General features: G+C 39.3%; 1 protein-coding gene across 1 annotated transcript in view; it reads left to right on the forward strand.

Annotated features, from left to right (window-relative positions):
• Positions 1-18,401, forward strand: part of LOC127645599 (ephrin type-B receptor 1-B-like) — a 323,036-nt gene that overhangs the window by 243,952 nt on the left and 60,683 nt on the right. The gene's annotated exons all lie outside the window — the stretch shown is intronic.

Here is an 18,401-nt window from a genome sequence, read left to right on the forward strand (position 1 = left end):
TTTACACTGCTAATTTTTAGCAGATTATATTTTAATCAATCTATGTTCTATATTATTTCACTGTGTTGAAAGGGTTAGTTCACCCCAAAAAAGAAAATTCAGTCATTGTTTACTCACCCCTGTGTTGTTATAACCCCATTTGGCTTTCGGAATTGTGATAAACGTTGTGCTCAGTGATGTCACACAATGGCAGTTTATGGTGATCACCTCTTCAAGTTTCAAAAGGATGCAACAGAATAATTCATTAGTCTAATGAAATCGAATTTATTATTTAGTGAAACTGTTGACCGGCCGTTACTGTCCTCTGTGCGTTCATGATGAGACTGCACGAGAGAAACAGTTCACACAGCCCCCCTCTCACGACATGGGACATTCTTGCATTCTGTTGCATTTTGTTTATCTAAAAACAGGTCCACCACAGCAATAGAAACAACAGAACACAAGCTGAACACAAACCAAAGAACCAAACTTACTAAATATGTCTGATGCGTTTGTAATCAGAGAATAGATGCATTTCTTTGCCCAGCTTTATTTGTTTGAAACAGAGTTCTTAAACTGAGAGGGCAGACGGAGGAGGCTGAGGGCAGCTACAGTCACACTGTGTCCTAACCTGAAAGCAAATGATAGATGATCAATATATATTTTCTATGTTAATCAGAGTTTTGGTTCTAACCAGCTGTGATGAGGACAGGAGGTTCTGTTGATCGCTTGGTTTATTTTCCGGTCCAAAATCATAACAGATAATTGAAGCCAGCATCTCATGAGCCGGTTAAAAACGACTTGAGTTTGGCTGAGAATGTTTTCGATGAGGTTTTGATCTCTGCAGTCGGAGGTCTGCCATTGTATGACATCACAGAGCACAACTTACTTTCACAATTTCTCCTTTTGTGTTAAGAAAAAGAAAGCACGTAATATAATAACTGAATTTTCTTTTTTGGGGTGAAGTAAAATTTTCACCACAGAGAAATAATATAGAACAAATATTGATAAAAATACAATCTGCTAAATACGTAGCAGTGTAAAAGCAACTATCCACATTTATTAATTTTTTTCATATGACCTTACAAAGTCATCTCTATCTCTCAACTCTCTCTTTACATGATGCACTCCACTTTATCATGCGTGGCAGTCTCTCTGAAAGAATATCCTGAGTTTGAGACAAAGAGAAATAGAGAGAGACAGTGCAGTCAAAGAATGTCTCAGAGATCCCATTGTGATGTCATAATGTGGAAGTGAAGTACAGTGGGTTGCTAGGAGACAGCATTGACAGGCGGGTGGTCGGATTCAGTTATTTCACTGGCCGGACCTTGCAGAGAGACACTGAAACACAGACCCTCTCACACCAATTACACCTAATGACTCCATAGGCACAGACACACACACATACACACACACACACATGCTGCTTTAGCCCTCACCTCTTTCAGAGACATAACTAAGCATGCATGACGGACATAATATATATTCTCTGTCTGATGTTTCTTTGAAATGTTGCCGTGATATATACTGCCCAACTGCTGGCATGTGTACAGGCAAGGACTTACTGTATATAAAAAAACAATTTCGCCCACACTATATTTTCCAGCTTTCCATACATTTACAGACAGATTGCTATATTCAAGGCTGTCTGTACATTATGAGGGACTCTGCCAATATTCCACACATCACTGTCATTCATAAACATTTGTAATGACGGACTTTCTGCTGTTTTTATGTATACATTGGCTATTCCAAGATTGGTAGCCTTTCTATGGTGCTTCAAAGAAGTGCGTAAGAAAGCACACACAGACTGAAAAAAAATATAAATAACTTTGTTTAAGATTGTAACTGATAGATGTAATGTGAAGTTTTTAAAAAAAAAACAAGCATGGATTAAATGTAATTATATTGTCGACTTTTTCACTAAGTCGACGATATCACTATACTCCTGACAATAAAACAATAAAACAGACTATAAAAATAATAAATGCAATTTTGATCAAAAAAGGTTTTACTTTAGTCAAGATGAGTTTAATCAACAGCATTTGTGGCATAATAATGTTTTTTTACACCATATTACTGTTCAAAAATCAAGTTTCCAGTGGAGTACTTACAATAGACATGAATGGGGTCACTTTTTTGGAGCGTTTAAAGGCATAAATGTGAAGCTAATAATTTTATAAAAGCACTTATTGTAATTATTCTGTTAAATACTGTGTGTGCTATTTGAGTAAAATACAGTATATTATCTGTGTATAGTAAAATTAATTTTGGTAATTGTTTGTTTGTTGTATATTAAATTGCAGAGTTCATACCGGAGAACTAACCACAGTAAGCACAGTTATAGCTTACAGAGCTATTTAGAGTAACTAACTTCAACCTATTACAAGTTAAGAAAGAATGACTATTGTTGTTTCTAACATGATGTTTGGCAAGACAAATGAGCTGCATTATGAAAATGAGCTTAACCAAAAGCTCTGGGATAATAATATCTATATCCAGGATAATTCTCTCCTCTCAACAGTAGTTTGCTCAAATACAAATAGCACAAGTGTAGAACCTATTTCCTTATAAATGTGCATGCCATGTATTCATATACTGATGTTTTAAACAGAGATGAGTAAAGGTACTTCAGAATCATACGCATACACAAAATATAATTTTGTGTCTTTCTTGAGGGCATTACAAAACACAAGCATTTTGGAAATCATATTTCAGCTTTTGTTTTCTGTGCTTCAACCTCATCTGCTTTTGACAGTTTTAATTACCTTCTTTTTGTGATTTATGGATGTAATTGCAAAATAGTTTTTGCAACAGGGTTTTACAAGGCTTTTTACATTGTTCAGATTAAAATGGAGTTTAAAGACGTACTGATCAGGCAGCTGTTGGGGAGGTTTGATGCGATAATTAGGTTGTTTTGGATTGGTGGTGAACAGGCCACGCCCACTAAATAGCTTCCAGCCACAACCAGTAAGACTGTCCTTAGTTATGCAACATGACTGAAAAGTTAATGCAAATGAAAGGTTAAAACTTTAAACCCACAGTAAATAACGAAATAAGAAAGAATGCGGTCACCTGTCAGTTTATGAATAATGAAAAAGAGCATCTGGTAATGTAGTTACATGTGAATACATTACTAGCTCAAGCCCAGCAATGCATCCGTCAAGATGATGTCATCACGATTTCGCCCGTGGGTATTTTTACGGTTCACTTGATAGCAAGACTGGCAGATGCTTATTCTTCCAGCCACCGTGACAACTTAAGTCCATTTTCAGACATGAGATCAAATTCCGTGGCTAAATCAGCATGAATATTAAAACCCAGAGGTGCATGCACCCACTGAAGGAAGGAGTTGTGGGTAAGATTGATCGGTTCATTCGTGACTGAAGCGATCCTGTCACTCAGTTTGCATGACACACGATCGAGTTCCACAGCTGTATGTGATTATCAGGAATGCGCTTCAGCTCACGTTTTTGGAGCCACAAGGCAGCAAGAGCATGCGTGACTTGGTTTGGACTACGCAAAATAAGACTCATGTAATGTTATATATGCATAGGGGCTCTAAATTAGTGCAACAGATGGAGTTGAAAAGGACTTGATGATCTTTGGGTGGTGTCTTTGGTTATTCATTCTGCCCTCTTCGTCAACATAAAAAAATTGACTGTTGAATTTCTTTACTTTATCTTTCCTTTTTTGTGCATTTTTCATTAGTGCATGATATTTCAAAGATCTTATTAATATTTTATCAATATGATACTGCTCTGCCTCTGAAATAACTTTCCTTTTTAGCAGACGTCACATAGGTTGTGAGTAGGGATGGGAATCATGAGGAATGTAATGATTCAGGTTCCGATTTCGGCTCCTTAACGATTCTTTTCATGTTTTTTTAGTACTGTTAAAGAAGAAATATTTGGAAATAAGAAATGCAATTTATTCAGCAAAAATATCTGGCTGATTAAATAATTCGTTCAGAAGGTATTGGTGTATGTTTTCTGGAGTAGATTCAAAAGAACCAGCTCATGAGAGTAATTCTTTTGGGAATTGGACAACACTGGATTTGCTGGACTCGGTGTTTCACGCTGTAGATTCATAAGAACTGGCTCATGAGATTCATTCTGTTGGGTATTGGACAACACTACATTTACATTTACATTTATGCATTTGGCAGACACTTTTATCCAAAGCGACATACAGAGCCCTAATTACAGGGACAATCCCCCCGGAGCAACCTGGAGTTAAGTGCCTTGCTCAAGGATACAATGGTGGTGGCTGTGGGGATCGAACCACCGACCGTCTGATTAACAGTTTACCAGTTATGTGGTTTAGACCATTATACAAAAGCAATATATTGCTGTCCTGTTTACTTCATCTCCAGCTGGGGCTTTTATTTTGACACCGAAAGTGGTGTCAAACTTCAAAGGGAGCTTTTATTTTGACACAGAAAAGGTGATGTGTATTTGACATTTTACAATGGCCCGCATTTCCTGAAATGCTGTCATTTCCTTTATTTATTTTATTCTGTGCCGCATTTGCAGATTTGTAGAGTATACTAACTTGTGGTTACTAATAATTGGAATTGTGCGAATGCTTCAACCTGATTTACTTTGATTTCCCAATGCATGTGAACTGATCTGAGAGCGCCGCCATGCGCATGCACACAGATCACCGCATCGTTGCGTTGTTCTGAATCACGCACAGATTGTGTTTGTCTTTAAATCGCCAATATTGGTCAATTTTACATCATCAGCAAAATTATCTAGATTATATCATTAATAGTTGATATATCACCTAACCCTAAATAGTTGCACTGTATGTTTCTTGCTATAGATTTAAAAGAACAAGCACTTAAGAGTCATTTGTTTTGGAAATCGGACTACACTGATCACACCTTATGCCTCATAAGAAACATTCGTTTTTTCCTTTGGGAATTGGACTTAACTGGTCACTCTGTACAAAATGTATCCATTCGGCAGTCGGACTACACTGGTCGATTGCTCGTTCAAGAACCATTAACAGAAACGAAAGTTATACGTCATTTGGTATTTAAAGAAAAACAATGGAACCAGTCCTTAATAAGATCTGGCTCTCTGTTCCCAACCCTAGTTGTGAGGGATATTGGATAATGTTAACCAATATCAGAAGAGCTATGCAGTCTGTGTCCATTGTAGTATGTAAAACCCATTGTTTTTACAATTCAATCAATTCCCAATGGATAAAATCAACTCCAGCCATACAGTTTTGTTCTCATTGAATATCCTGTTTCACTCTGAAATTTGTTAAGGGAGTACAATGGTTTGTGAAGGCTTTTCATGTTGACTGACTTTTCTGAGTGATCTAACGGATCTACATTCTTACTGGTTGCTGAAGCCCTGTTTATTACATTGCCAGTAACTTAGCAAATTCTGATTATCCATGTAGTTTTTCATGTGGAGTTTATACAAAACTCTCAACCATATCCTTGTCTTCCTGTACTCACTCACACATCCCCTGAGGGGCTTCTGTATCTCACCTGTACTGAGACACTGCACAGAACTTTCCAGCTTCCTTAGAAAGAGCTGCTGGCTGCCACTACACTGCTGTCAATTACCAGCCGAAGCTGTCACTTCCAGTAACACAACAGGATATGCCACAGTTTCACTTTGACCATCTAAGATCTCCCTTACTGGGTGAGATAACTAGCTGAACCCTTGCAGATCCCATGGTAGTTTTCTGGGACAAGAGGTCATGAATTTTCTAACCTCAATCATCAAGGCTAATGGAGAACTGCCGACGCTATGGCCCCATGCCGCCACATTTCCTGTGAATTTCTAGATGCTGTTGTACTCCGGTTACATGGACTGCTGAAGTCTGTAAGGTCTAACATTAAGTATACCGCTGTCCAATACCCTGTCCGGCATTAAATGGATAGTCCAGCCAAAAAGGACAATTTTGAAGCTTCATAAAGGGCACAGAAGCACCATAGAAGTATAATAGGATTGGCCCATATGTGGACCTCTGCTGGATATCTGCACTAGCTTGATGCTAAGGGGCTGTATACACTGGAAACGTTGAAATGAACATTCAAAACTGGTTATGCTTGAGAAGTGCCAGCTTGTGCAACACATGGTGCTTACACCCTGTCAACACATCGGATGCGAGCGATGTCGTATCACATCGCACTGCAACGGCTTGAGGCTGTCTACACTGGATGAATAGAAATGAACGTTCTAAACCATTTATTTGGCTTGTTGGCTTGTGTAGTTCCAGCGCATGCAGCGCAAACTGGTTGTTTACTGTTGGCTTACACATCCATTGTAGATAGCATCATTGATTATAATGGGATTGATTTGCTTTTGTAGCTCCGTGTTGCTTGCATCTGGTGTTGAAAGGGTGTGACCTACGCCCCTGGCAGCGGCTCCACCATTCAATGCGGCTGGCAGCGAGCCCCTCCTCCCCTCATGGATGGCGGCCGTTCCTCCACGTTCAGGCAGCCGGCAGCAACTCCACCATCTCCCGGCAGATGAACGTGGCTGCTGCTTTGGGCAGATGGCAGTGGCGAGGACTCCTTGACAGCGCATCCCTCCTCCCTCCTGGGTTCTGGCACCAATGTAACAAGGTTAAAAAATGGGAAAGGAGGAGGCAGGAACCAGCTGAACCGTCAAAGTAATATTTTAATAAGAACTTAAACAAAACATAAACACACACACACACACACACACACACGGCAGCTGTATGTTGCTCTCTCTCCCGAACTGCCACATCTCGCTACACTTATCCCTCTCCTCCTTGATTGGGGGCCAGGTGTATGATGTTACAGCCAGGCCTCGACCTTTTACTCTTCACACTGACTTAGCATGTCCTCTCCCTTACTTAAAATGAGTATTAACATAAAAGTATTACAGCATATTTGTAAACAAACTAATAATGACATTTTAAATATAGTCAGTCCATTAGCGGTCACTTTTAATACGAAGCAAATTAACTAATAGGTAACATAGCAAACAAACTGGAAACTAAGACTTGTGATGTTTGCAACAACATACTAATATATACAAATACATATACTACTATATACTATATACATACAATATATTACTAGCTTATTGTCATTATTATTTCTTGTATATGAAGTCGGAATAATGTGTATGTGAATTTTCATTATGCATGGAATACCCTGATGACCTGCAGTGCCACATTTGCCAAGATGTGCCATGCAGTATACAACAAAGCACACTGCGTACGATACAATGCTGTGTTCTCAGCCTATCCTTCCATTTCCATTATGACTAAATAAACTAGAGGTAATTATAGCTGCAATTTGTAACCTCTTTCTTATTTTTTTACTCATTATTAGATTAGACTGCAAAAAGTTTTTTTTTTTTTTTATAGACTTAAACAATAGACTTGAATAGCAGTAACCAGAGCTGAATGGTGGACGCCACTTCCTGAATTACACATGCAACCTAATTAGGCCATATGAACCATGTGGCATACTGTTTCTTTGTATAACAGACTTTTTTTTTACTAACAATTGAAGACAGTAGTGTATTAGTATTGTAATAGTAGTGTATTCTATTTTGTATGGAGTAAGTTGTAGACTAAGGTTTCCCTTCCGAACTTGTCCTAAACACACTTCAATCAACACAAGTCAAAGGCTTTTGATATATGTCTGTAAATGTAGTTGTAAGCAAGTGTTATGCCTTAATAAAGCAGAAATGATTTATCAACCCACTCCCAGATCTCTGAAGTATCAGATGGCCATCTGACATATTTAGGCTGTGTATTTGTATCCTTTTTCTACAATAACCCTCAAAGAAAAAACAAAAGATAAATAATTTAGAGAAATGGAATGGAGTAAAAGTGAAAAATGACATTGTAAATAGATAAAGGGTATTTCATATCTCAGACAAGACAGGTAGCCTTTAATTCAAGTATTAATAAAATCCCATTTTCCTCTCTTTCTCTCTCTCTCTCTCTCTCTCTCTCTCTCTCTCTCTCTCTTCTTCTTTGCTGAACTGTCTCTCAGAGTTTCATGACACAGATGATAACTCGCTTTCGAAAGGTCATTAACTGGAATAAGAAGTGCGTATGTGTGTCTATATGTGTGTGTTTGCTTTCAGGCATGCACACAAGTATGATGGTTGTGTGTGCATTGTAGCCCAGAGCTATAAGATTATGATTAATCGGATATTCCCATCTTTAACAATGTTTCATTCAGAATGTCTCTCAGTTAACATGCCAGCATTAGTCTTCATAAACAATACTACAATATTACATTTATATAATAGAACGCTTCATAATAACAAGCCCACGCCAGGCAAAATCATAATCCATAAAAGCCCACATACACTGTTTGATCTCAGCCTACAGCGCTCTGCAATTCTCCTGTGTTTTTCACTGTCTTACCATTTCTTCTCCATTTCCTTCTCTTCTGTGGCTCGACACGGCAGCTTCACTGCATGAATGAGTGACACGATGCAACGCGGCAAAACAATATTGCTCCCATTATGCCACAAACTTGCTGTGCAGACAGCTTTGTTGATTATAATGGGAACTATTGCATCATGTTGTTCACTTCCAATTTATTCTAACAATATGTGAGCAATTGATCCAACAAAACTAGATCACAACCATTAAAATGAACAGATAGTAATAGAGTGATCTAGTTTAGATTTTTCGACTAATAATAATAAAAGTGATCTTGATTTGTCGCATCAATTTATATATTATGTGATTGATCTAGTTTGGTTGTATCTGCAAATAATACATTAATTAAAATAAGTGTAATGCAGTTTTATGTTGTCAATAAATAATTACTTAATTCTCTAATTAAAAAATTATTCATCATTCTCCATGCAGTAAATCCACTCCCGTGATTATTATTGCAAGGATAAGTGTAAATAAGTGTAAAGTATAACATTTCTGTGCTAAAATGTTCAGTGAATCAAGTGGGGAAAAGCTTTAGTGATGTTTCAGTAAATGGAGAAAAAAAAACCAGATACTGCATTCTTTTTTCTTTTCTTTTTTTTTACGCGTTAAACAGTCAACTCTTTAAACGTGTAAAATTTCCAGCCCTACGAATTACTTTTGAAGTCAGAAAGTTGGTGTGGCAGGGCGGAGGGCGGGGCCAGGTAGTGATCCTACACATCCGGTCCCGTATTAGGCTAATCAAGCCTCCCGAGAGGGATAAAGGTCAACTGCAGAGGATCGTGCGGGAGAGAGAGATCGTTACGGACATGTCCGTCGTGTGTGTTTGTCTTTTAAGTTTACCAATTAAACTATTATTTATATTATCATGCCGGTTCTCGCCTCCTCCTTTCCATTGATCCCTTTACAGTTGGGTAATGCATTATATGATTTTTTTTTTGTAATCGGATTACAGTTACTGATCCTCAGTTAAAATAATTACTTATAACCTTTTCTCGACCCTGCATCCTTCTGCGTGGAGATTGGGCCGCATTAATGAAAATGTTGTAAATATATAAAACAAATGTGAGTAATTTATGCATAAAATGGAACTTCCCGAAAACATTACTCCGGATTCACAATCACTTCGTATTTCCCAGATTTGTTAGTAAAATGTGTGTTAGTGAATTCCAAATGTCCGTAAGAGCGCATGTGCACATTCGTTCACAATTATCATAATCCACGTCCCATGAAAACGTCTTTTTGAAAGCTTTTATCATCTATGCGAACAGTAAAAAAAGTTGAATGGAGTGCATTCACATCGTCAAATATTGATTTAGCAAACACTTGCATGTTCGTTCAAAAGAGTAAGAGAAAAACTTACAATCACATACATTTGCTGTCATCAGAGATTACTTTGCTAATTAAACAGTCCAAGGATCAATAAAATTATTTGAAATGAAGCTTTAGTGTAAAATAAAAAACAAAAATGGTTTAATCACCATCCGATATTAATGCAGTGTTAGTAACCCTAGCAACATCACAAAGCAAGCAGAGTGAGCAGTAGCTATTAAAACCTTTTGTAACCACTTTCTTCAGCATAGCTAATATAATGGAATTCAGCTGGTTTTGCACATAGGGTGAGAGATTGAAATCAGGACATATTAAATGCGTCTTTTGCTGTCTAGCAAGGGGATGCAAGATGATTTAATCTGTAATATGTTGTGCATGTTATGTGCTGAAGTGTCACCGATAGCCAATAGAGGCCCCCCACGCTCACACCACTCTAACTCAAACGCTGATGGAGAAGCGCTGTTTGTTTACAAAATGCACGCAGCATTTTGCGGTGAACAGCTACCAACCATGAACAAATTGCAGTTCCATTCTTAGTTCAGTCAATTGTGCAGCCTTTATGGATACCATACCAATGTTTCAGAGGTCAAAATCTGCAGACTGCAGACTGTTGAGTGTTTTGAATGGTTTTTCCCTTGTCATACAGTAAATTTTTTTTATTTCTGTATTGTGCATTTAAATTCACAGTTTTGAATGACCTTGGTAGCTCAGCGTGTATTGATGCTGACTACCACCCCTGGAGTCGTGAGTTCGAAGCCAGGGTGTGCTGAGTGACTCCAGCCAGTCCTCCTAAGCAACCAAATAGGCCTGGTTGCTAGAGAGGGTAGTCACATGATCTTGGTGGGGCTCGTGATGAGTTGTGCATGGAACAAGCCATGTGAGAAGTTGCGCAAATTGACGGTCTCAGGCGTGGAGGCAACTGAGATTCTTCCTTCACCACCCGGATCACTACGCCACCATGAGGACTTAGAGCGCATTGGGAATTGGACATTCCAAATTGGGGAGAAAATAACAAATATTATAAAATACATTCACAGTTTTGACCAAGTGTGTGGACGCACTACTTTTTCTCTGTGTCTCAATAGGCAGAGCTGCAGATCTAACAAAACTTATATAAAATGAACTGTTATTTTTTAGTTTTATCAAGTCAGAATTTGCACTTCGCATTGGGTGGTTCTTCGTGTGTGTGCGTCTTTTTTTATGCTGTTTTAAGTTGAGGTTTGTCATAAAAGTTTATGCTGATTATTCTGGTGGTTCCCGTCTCCTCCTTGCCCCTCTTTTACCTGGTACATTCGCGCCAAAACCCGGGATGAGGAGTGATGAGCTGTCGCGGAGTCCTCGCCACTGCTATCCACCAAAGGAGCAGCAGCGGCCATCTGCCTGGGGATGGAGGGGTTGCTGACGGCCGCTGAGAACCAGAAGTACCGTTGCTGTCCGCTGAGAAGGAGAGGTTCCGTCCGCCAGGGGCTGGAGGGCTCGTTGCTGTCCACCGGGGGAGGAGCGAGCTGTTGTCCGAGCAAGTTTTTCTCTCTTGCCTTCGCTCTCTCTGTCGCTCCTCCTTGCTCTCCCTCTCCCCTTTCCCTCCCCTCCTCTCACCAAGGGCTCCAGAAATGCGGGGAAGTCCAGGAAGGGAAAGTGTGTGTCATGCCGGGGGTTTTTACCTGACCTGAGTTGGGTGATGGAGGAGTGTGACGAAGAGGAGGGCAGGGCGGGGCCGTAAGGACATGATTAGCCTTGAATCGGGCTAATAAGCCAGAGCCGGAGGAGCTAGATAGAGAGAGAGAAAGACATGCTTATAATTCGAGCAAACTAGATTGTTTGTTGTCATGTCAGTGCAGAAACTTTTTAATTGTAATTGGAGCAATAGTTATAGCATGTCAGAAAATTATTTATAATGGGAACAATTTAGCTTTGTCATTTGAATGAAACATTTGGCATTGATAATTGTATCTATCTAATTTTGTTGCATTGCACAGTTAGTTTGCAGTGTAAAAAAGTCGTTACTCTTACCCCTTTCTTTTATCACTCTTTCTTCATTCACTGCTTTTATCTTTTTTTTTTTCCACAAGTTTGTTTGTCTGTAAATATTTTGTGCTTTGCCAGTCTTCTGCACATATTCAGCTCACGGTTGACTCTTCATCTCATGTTTCTCAATTTCTTATCTGCAAAATAAGTGTTGGCTCGTGGCTCTATGGTTTTGTTTTCCTGCGAATAACACAAGCACACATATAATAAATCCATGTCTTTAGAAGAAGCAGATAAATGGCTTACATTACTGTAGACTCACTTTAGAAGATCTAAGATGGTTTAAATAACATCATAATGTAATATTTCAGATTTGAACACACTCAGTTAGTTGTTTTATCCAGTTACATAATACTTTGTGATTTGCCGTGATATGCACAGATGTAAGACATTTGTTTGATTTATTTTCTGTGAATTTGGCTAAATATTTCTTTGAAGATTTCAGGATTATTAAGTAAGTGTAGCACATTGTAAAATCCATCAGTCAGTATGAAAGCGTTGCAGTTATTAAAAAGATATGAAACCATACACAAGTCCAATACAAGCTTTTGTTTCAGCTGAATGAATTCAATTTCGAGTTCTCAATGTGGCGATCTTGCTGTGCTGCCATGAATACAAAATCTAACTCATAGCTCATAGAGTGCCATCTCTAAGACCCCGTTCCACAGAAAGAATCTTAAAGCCAGTGTTTTGGGTAATGCATTACAAGTAACATTAAAGGTGTCACGGCATTCCTTTTTAATAATTTTATATTCCTTAAGGTTTACTTATAATATTAGTACAGTTTTTTTTGTTTGTTTGTCTGTTTGTTTGCACACACACACACACATACACACAAAAAAACAGTAATATTTTTGACCCACTGTCAGAAAAGCTTGGTTTTAGTGCTGCTTCTCTATTAAGTCTTGACAGTAAACGCCCACTGTTATGATTGGCTCTATGCTCTTGACTGACCTGCTCTCTCTCTTTGCCATCTCACTGCTCACCACTGCTGGGTGGGATTACGGAAGTGATAAGGAGCAGTAGGCATCAATGTGTTGTTGTGGACATGGTCAGATGCAAATGTACACAACAGTGTGACATCATAATGTGGATGGAGTAGATAACGAGTCGTTTTGGCAGCTTGGTTTCAACAAATGCTCTTTTTGCAGTGAGGAGGAAGTTTTGAGTTCTGAAACTTACAGTTTTTATCTATTTTTAAGTACAGTGACCTATTATATGTCAAAAGAGCAACGACAGTTTGATTAGTAATGTCATGATCCCTGTAAGTAATGGGGTTGTTGACTTGAAATACTTTGGGAAGTTTAGATATTTTGCACAGCATTTTACAAATTTATTAATAATTACTATGCATGCAGTTTTTATGACCATATCATAAAAGAAACTACATGAAATATATGTACCTTTAAAACATTCAATGTCACAATGCTGGACCATTTTCAGTGAACTCGTGAACGGTATAAATTTTAAAGTCAAATTTTCAAGTCAAAACACCTGATATATATATATATATATATATATATATATATATATATATATATATATATATATAATAATATTTTTATTATACTTTAATTTAACTAGGGTAACAGCTGGATGGAGCACAATTCATAATGCAGAAAACTCAAGACATATTTTTTTAAGTTTCAAACTACTAAAACTCTGTGTTTATTTCATGACGCAACCAAAATGAGAAGCACCAAAAGCATAAGTCTGACTCATGTGTACATTAATGCGTTCATAGACAGGACCTTATAAAAAAATTATATTTTGGACAGACTGAAAATTAAATTGCAAATGCAAATGATAGGCTTATGTTCTTCTATTGTCTTCTAAATCCACTTTTTTTTTCCAAATAAGTAGGTGTTACATTTTTATTTTATTTTATTTTCATTATTTAGAGACAAACCTTAAAGGGATAGTTCACCCTTATGTCATCCGTGATGGTTTTGACTTTCTTTCATCTGCTGAGCTCAAATAAACATTTTTAGAAAGATTTCTAAGCTCTTTTGATCCATACAATGCAAGTGGATTTTGTAGCTCAAAGAATCCCACAAGTCAGCATAAAATTTATCCAAAACACTCCATTGGTTAAATCCATATGGGTGAAAAACAGATAATTTTCGCATTCTTCGTTTGTTTTTGGGATTCTCACTCTTTGTGCATACCGCCCCCTACTGGGCAGGGAAAATAATTTCTAGCAAAAAAAGGACTTAAATACTGATCTGTTTCTCAACCACACCTATAATATCACTTCTGAAGGTGTGGATTAAAACATTGGAGTCGTATGGATTACTTTTGATGCCTTAATGTGCTTTTTGCATAGTCAACATTTTGGCACCCATTCACTTGCCTTGTATGGACCTACAGAACTGAAATATTATTCTAAAAATCTTAATTTTAGTTGAAGATTGAAAGTTATTAACATCTGGGATGGCATGAGGGTGAGTAAGATATGAGATCATTTATGAGATCATTTTCATTTTTGGGTGAACTATCCCTTTAAACTTTGCTGTCGTCATGATAAGGCATAAACCAGAATTTTTATTTCAAACTAATGTGTTGTAAAAACTTACATTGCATAAATCTTACAATGTAATGCAATTATTGTTGTTATCAGTAACTTGATAATGTTACTTTTAAAATGAACTTTCCCCACACCAAATAAACCCCTAAAATTAATCAAATTTGTTTCTATTTTTGGGTTTTATTGAGGTAAGTTGAGTTTCAAAGCTCTTACCAGGTGGTATCGCCATGCTGCAAGAAGAGGAGGCATGTGCCACCCAGTTGGGGGAAGTGGCACTTTGCCACAGCCAGCCATGTCATGCTCACTGATGGATGTTTGAGGTTGCGTGTGTGTGTATATGTCTTCTATGGTCCATTAACAGAAGGACTGATTTGACACCAGTTTGTGTGACCATGCCTGTGTGTAAAACAGGCGCTGGTCTTCTGCAGGACAGATTGCTTTGCTGGTTTGGGGAGGGGGTGGCACCTGCCTCCTGCCAATGCTGTCTTACAGCTCACAGAGGACCTGCTGAGAGCCGTGTCTGTCTGCCCTGGCAGGCCTTCCTACTTTGTACACCATCTTGAGGTGGTAGAGGCGGGGAGGGACTATCCATAATCCCCATTTTACTGACAGCAGGAGAAGCCCACTGCCTGGAAGTGTAGCACGATTTATAAACAGCTCCACTGGAAATGGCACTGTGGCGGGGGAGCAAGAGAGAGACACATTGGTTGTGGAGTCAGGCCTCTTAGAGATGTTTATTTTAAATAATAAACTACATAAAAAGTCTAAAAGGGGGATTTAAAGTCCAAAACGGGGAAAGTGTCCAAAAAGTGTCCTCGCATTGCAGCAGGGCTCTGAGTAGGTTGGGGGAGTGTCCGAAGGGGTTGATCCAGGCTTTAGAGGTGAGGTTTGCTGGCTGCACATGCTCCCCTCCTGGGTCCGGGAAGTGAAGGGTAGTGGCAGCCTCTTTTGAGCTGCTAAGCTTTCCTGAGGCTTCAGCGCTTGAGGGGTATGGTGGCCCGGCTTCCTGGCCCATTGGCCAATATGTGTGCTTCAGTGTCCTGCGTTACATCTATTTTGGTCTGGGGTTCGGGTCTGGCATCACATCTAATTCAGCCACAACTCTACCTGCTCCATCTCTGGACCTGCGAGGATGCCAGCTTGCATGCACTTTTGTAGATAGAAGCCAGCTCCCAGAAGAGAGGCACGTTGTACTTGTTAATAACAGTGGTGATGAGGCTCCAATCCCCTCAGTGGCACCCCATCACCTGCTTCCCAAATGTAGCTTTTTAAATTATGCCCCTCCTCTGTCCTGCCCACTTCTGTTGTTCCTGGCTGAAGGATGGCCCACAGAGGTGGAGTAGTGACAAGAGGGATGGACGGGTTGTTCTGCCACAGCACAAAGGCAAAATCTGATTTTGGTTTGGGTTAGAGGTTAAACTTGAAAAAAATCGTTATGATATTGTCAATAACATCGACTAATTGTTTCAGCCCTATTGCTTGGACACAATCTCTTTAAGGCACCTTTATTAAGACTGGAATCTTTAAGAAATCACAAAAAGAATTATAGATTGTTTGTTCTGCTTATTTTAAAGAGCTCATGTTGATTCTTTAAATCATGCTAATTTGTGTCACTCAACACTGGAGTTAGTTAATATTCACAACAGCAGTGTTTTTGATGAGTTTTTAAACAGATTGTTATCCGTGCAGCCTCAAAGTATTAAAAATGTAAGATTTCATCATTCAGGGTTAATAAACCCCAAGAGGAGATTGATTGCACACATGAAGAGGGGATAATCTCTTTTTTGAGTAGTCATTTCTCCTTTAAAGAAATGTTTCACCTAAAAATGCATATATTGAGATTCAGCAATTTCAGGCTGTTCTTCACACAAAGATATTGTGTAGCTTTAGAGCACTTTAATATATAGCGCCTTAGTTATATGGACTACTTTTATTAATACTTTTTTGTCAAAATTTCTTCTTGACCCTCCTTTATTATAAAACACAGCAACAATTTAAGCTGCAATGAGACATTTATAATGGAAGCCAATGTGTTCCATTTTGAAGGCTTTAAATACATTAAAATTAGAATGTTATTAAAAACAATTAATTTATAAAAGCAATTTTTTATTATTCTTATTACTAGACTAAATTGAAATTATATATTGTGGTAATCAACATTATGCAAAAAATGCTGTCAATTGAGCTTAATTTGTATTGAATCCAGAATATTTCTTTAACTCTGACAATGATTCTAAATTAAGAAGTGTTCTACACTTAATTGGATACGACAACTGCTACAAAAGAAGCTGGGGAATAACTGTTCCCTATCTGTCACTCACTCGACGTTGTGTCGATGTAGTGACACTACGGGTCACCCTTGGGAGCCCCAAACTCCTCTGATCTTTAAAAAAAGGCCAATGAGAATTGGCGAGTGGAATTTGCATGCCACTCCCCCGGACATACGGGCATAAAAGGAGCTGGCTCGCAACCACTCATTCAGATTTTTTTCAGAGCCGAGCGGTTGTGTTTTAGTGAACTGAATTCCTTTGCCGGTCCATTCACCTCTGCGTGCTGTTGGATTTACGGCACATTACAGCAGTTTCTTACGCTCGTGCACCGGTTGAGTGCAGAGAACACCCCTGGGTGCTTTGATAGCCTAAAAAAGTATATATTCACACAAATAAAAGAGTATATTTTCTCTAAAAGTGCGGCACTGACGTAAAGCATCTTTTTAAAGATGCCTTTCCGTCTGTGTGTAATTCCGGGTTGTGGTCCTTCCCTCACCGCTTCCGACGGCCACTGTGTCATGTGCTTGGCCGTGCCCACTCAGAGACAGCATTCGTGGACAGATCATGTTCTCACTGTGAAAATATGACGAGCTCACAAGGTCGTGGGGGGCACCTTTTACTGCCCGGGCCCGATCTCTGAGCTCCTCCGCTATCACCACCCTCGATGGTGGGGCTGCCAGTGGGTACTCGGCGATTCCCCAGGTGAATAATGCGGTTGCGGTGCACCTGTTTGAAACAGAGGTGGACATCACATTTCCGGCACTTGACTTGTGGTGTACTTGTGCACCCTGGTACCTTGCATCGCCCCTTCTTTTCATCCATAATTATCTAGTGGGCTGTGGCATCCAGTTGCACATCAGGGACTGGAATTGGAGCAGCGGGTCCTTTACTCCTCTTCTCCTCATACTCACCAGCAACTGTGGAATTGGGAAAACCTTTCTTGTGCTCCAGGCTCTTTCAACTTTTGCATATGCCTTCAGCGATGTATGACTTGAAGGTATACAGCTTCATATGTTCCTTCTTTCTCATTCCAGTGCTTTCACAATCTCTTCAGTAGAGCAGCCAGGTGGTCGCAATGATCATACCCAGTAAGTGGAACACCAGCCGGTGGTACCACTTCTTTGATCTGATTTTGTTCTGGTTCAGTGCAATCAGTGAGTCAAGCAGATCCACCCCACCCATATTCTTGTTGTATTCTTTCACCACAGCAGGACAGGGGACTTTGGTGATCATCTTTCACTTGCAATCCCACCTGTCAACCTCGGTGACTGGGTGGGCTCCAGTGTAATCACTCAGAAGGGTCATTGAGCAGTTGTCATACCACTTCACAACGTGCAAGGTGGTTTTTCCAACCATTGCCATCTTTTGTTCAAAAGATCCATGTCCTGCTCTCTTCAGCTCAGCGTCGCACATCAAGCTGGTAGTCTGTTGCCACGAACAGTACCAGTGCAGTGAATTCCCTGTTGAGCCACTGTAAGCACAAGAGGGACACTCGTAAACCAGTTGTTGAAGAAAAGGTTGTAGTTCCCTTGCTTGTGTATAGGCTTGGCCATACGGAGGACAACGTTGCCACTTGCTCCCACATCTGCTAGCTAATGGGGTTGTATCACTCTCCCTGTGTAGATTTTAAGTTGTACAGGACACAATCAGAGCCAGCTAAGATGAGTATCTTGTAGCCCCATTCCTTTGGTTTTGATGGCAGGTATTGCTTCAATCTATTTCTTCCCTTGAATGGGACCATCTCCTCATCAACAGCCAGCTTCTCATACATTGGAGTTGACGTCAGTTTTGAGGTTAGATGAAGGATCTTGTGGAGAGAATCATCATTTTTCTCCTGTCTCTCTTCACTGTTACTGAAGTGC

Source organism: Xyrauchen texanus, chromosome 6 (assembly GCF_025860055.1).
Source record: "Xyrauchen texanus isolate HMW12.3.18 chromosome 6, RBS_HiC_50CHRs, whole genome shotgun sequence".
Classification (NCBI taxonomy): Eukaryota; Metazoa; Chordata; class Actinopteri; order Cypriniformes; family Catostomidae; genus Xyrauchen; species Xyrauchen texanus.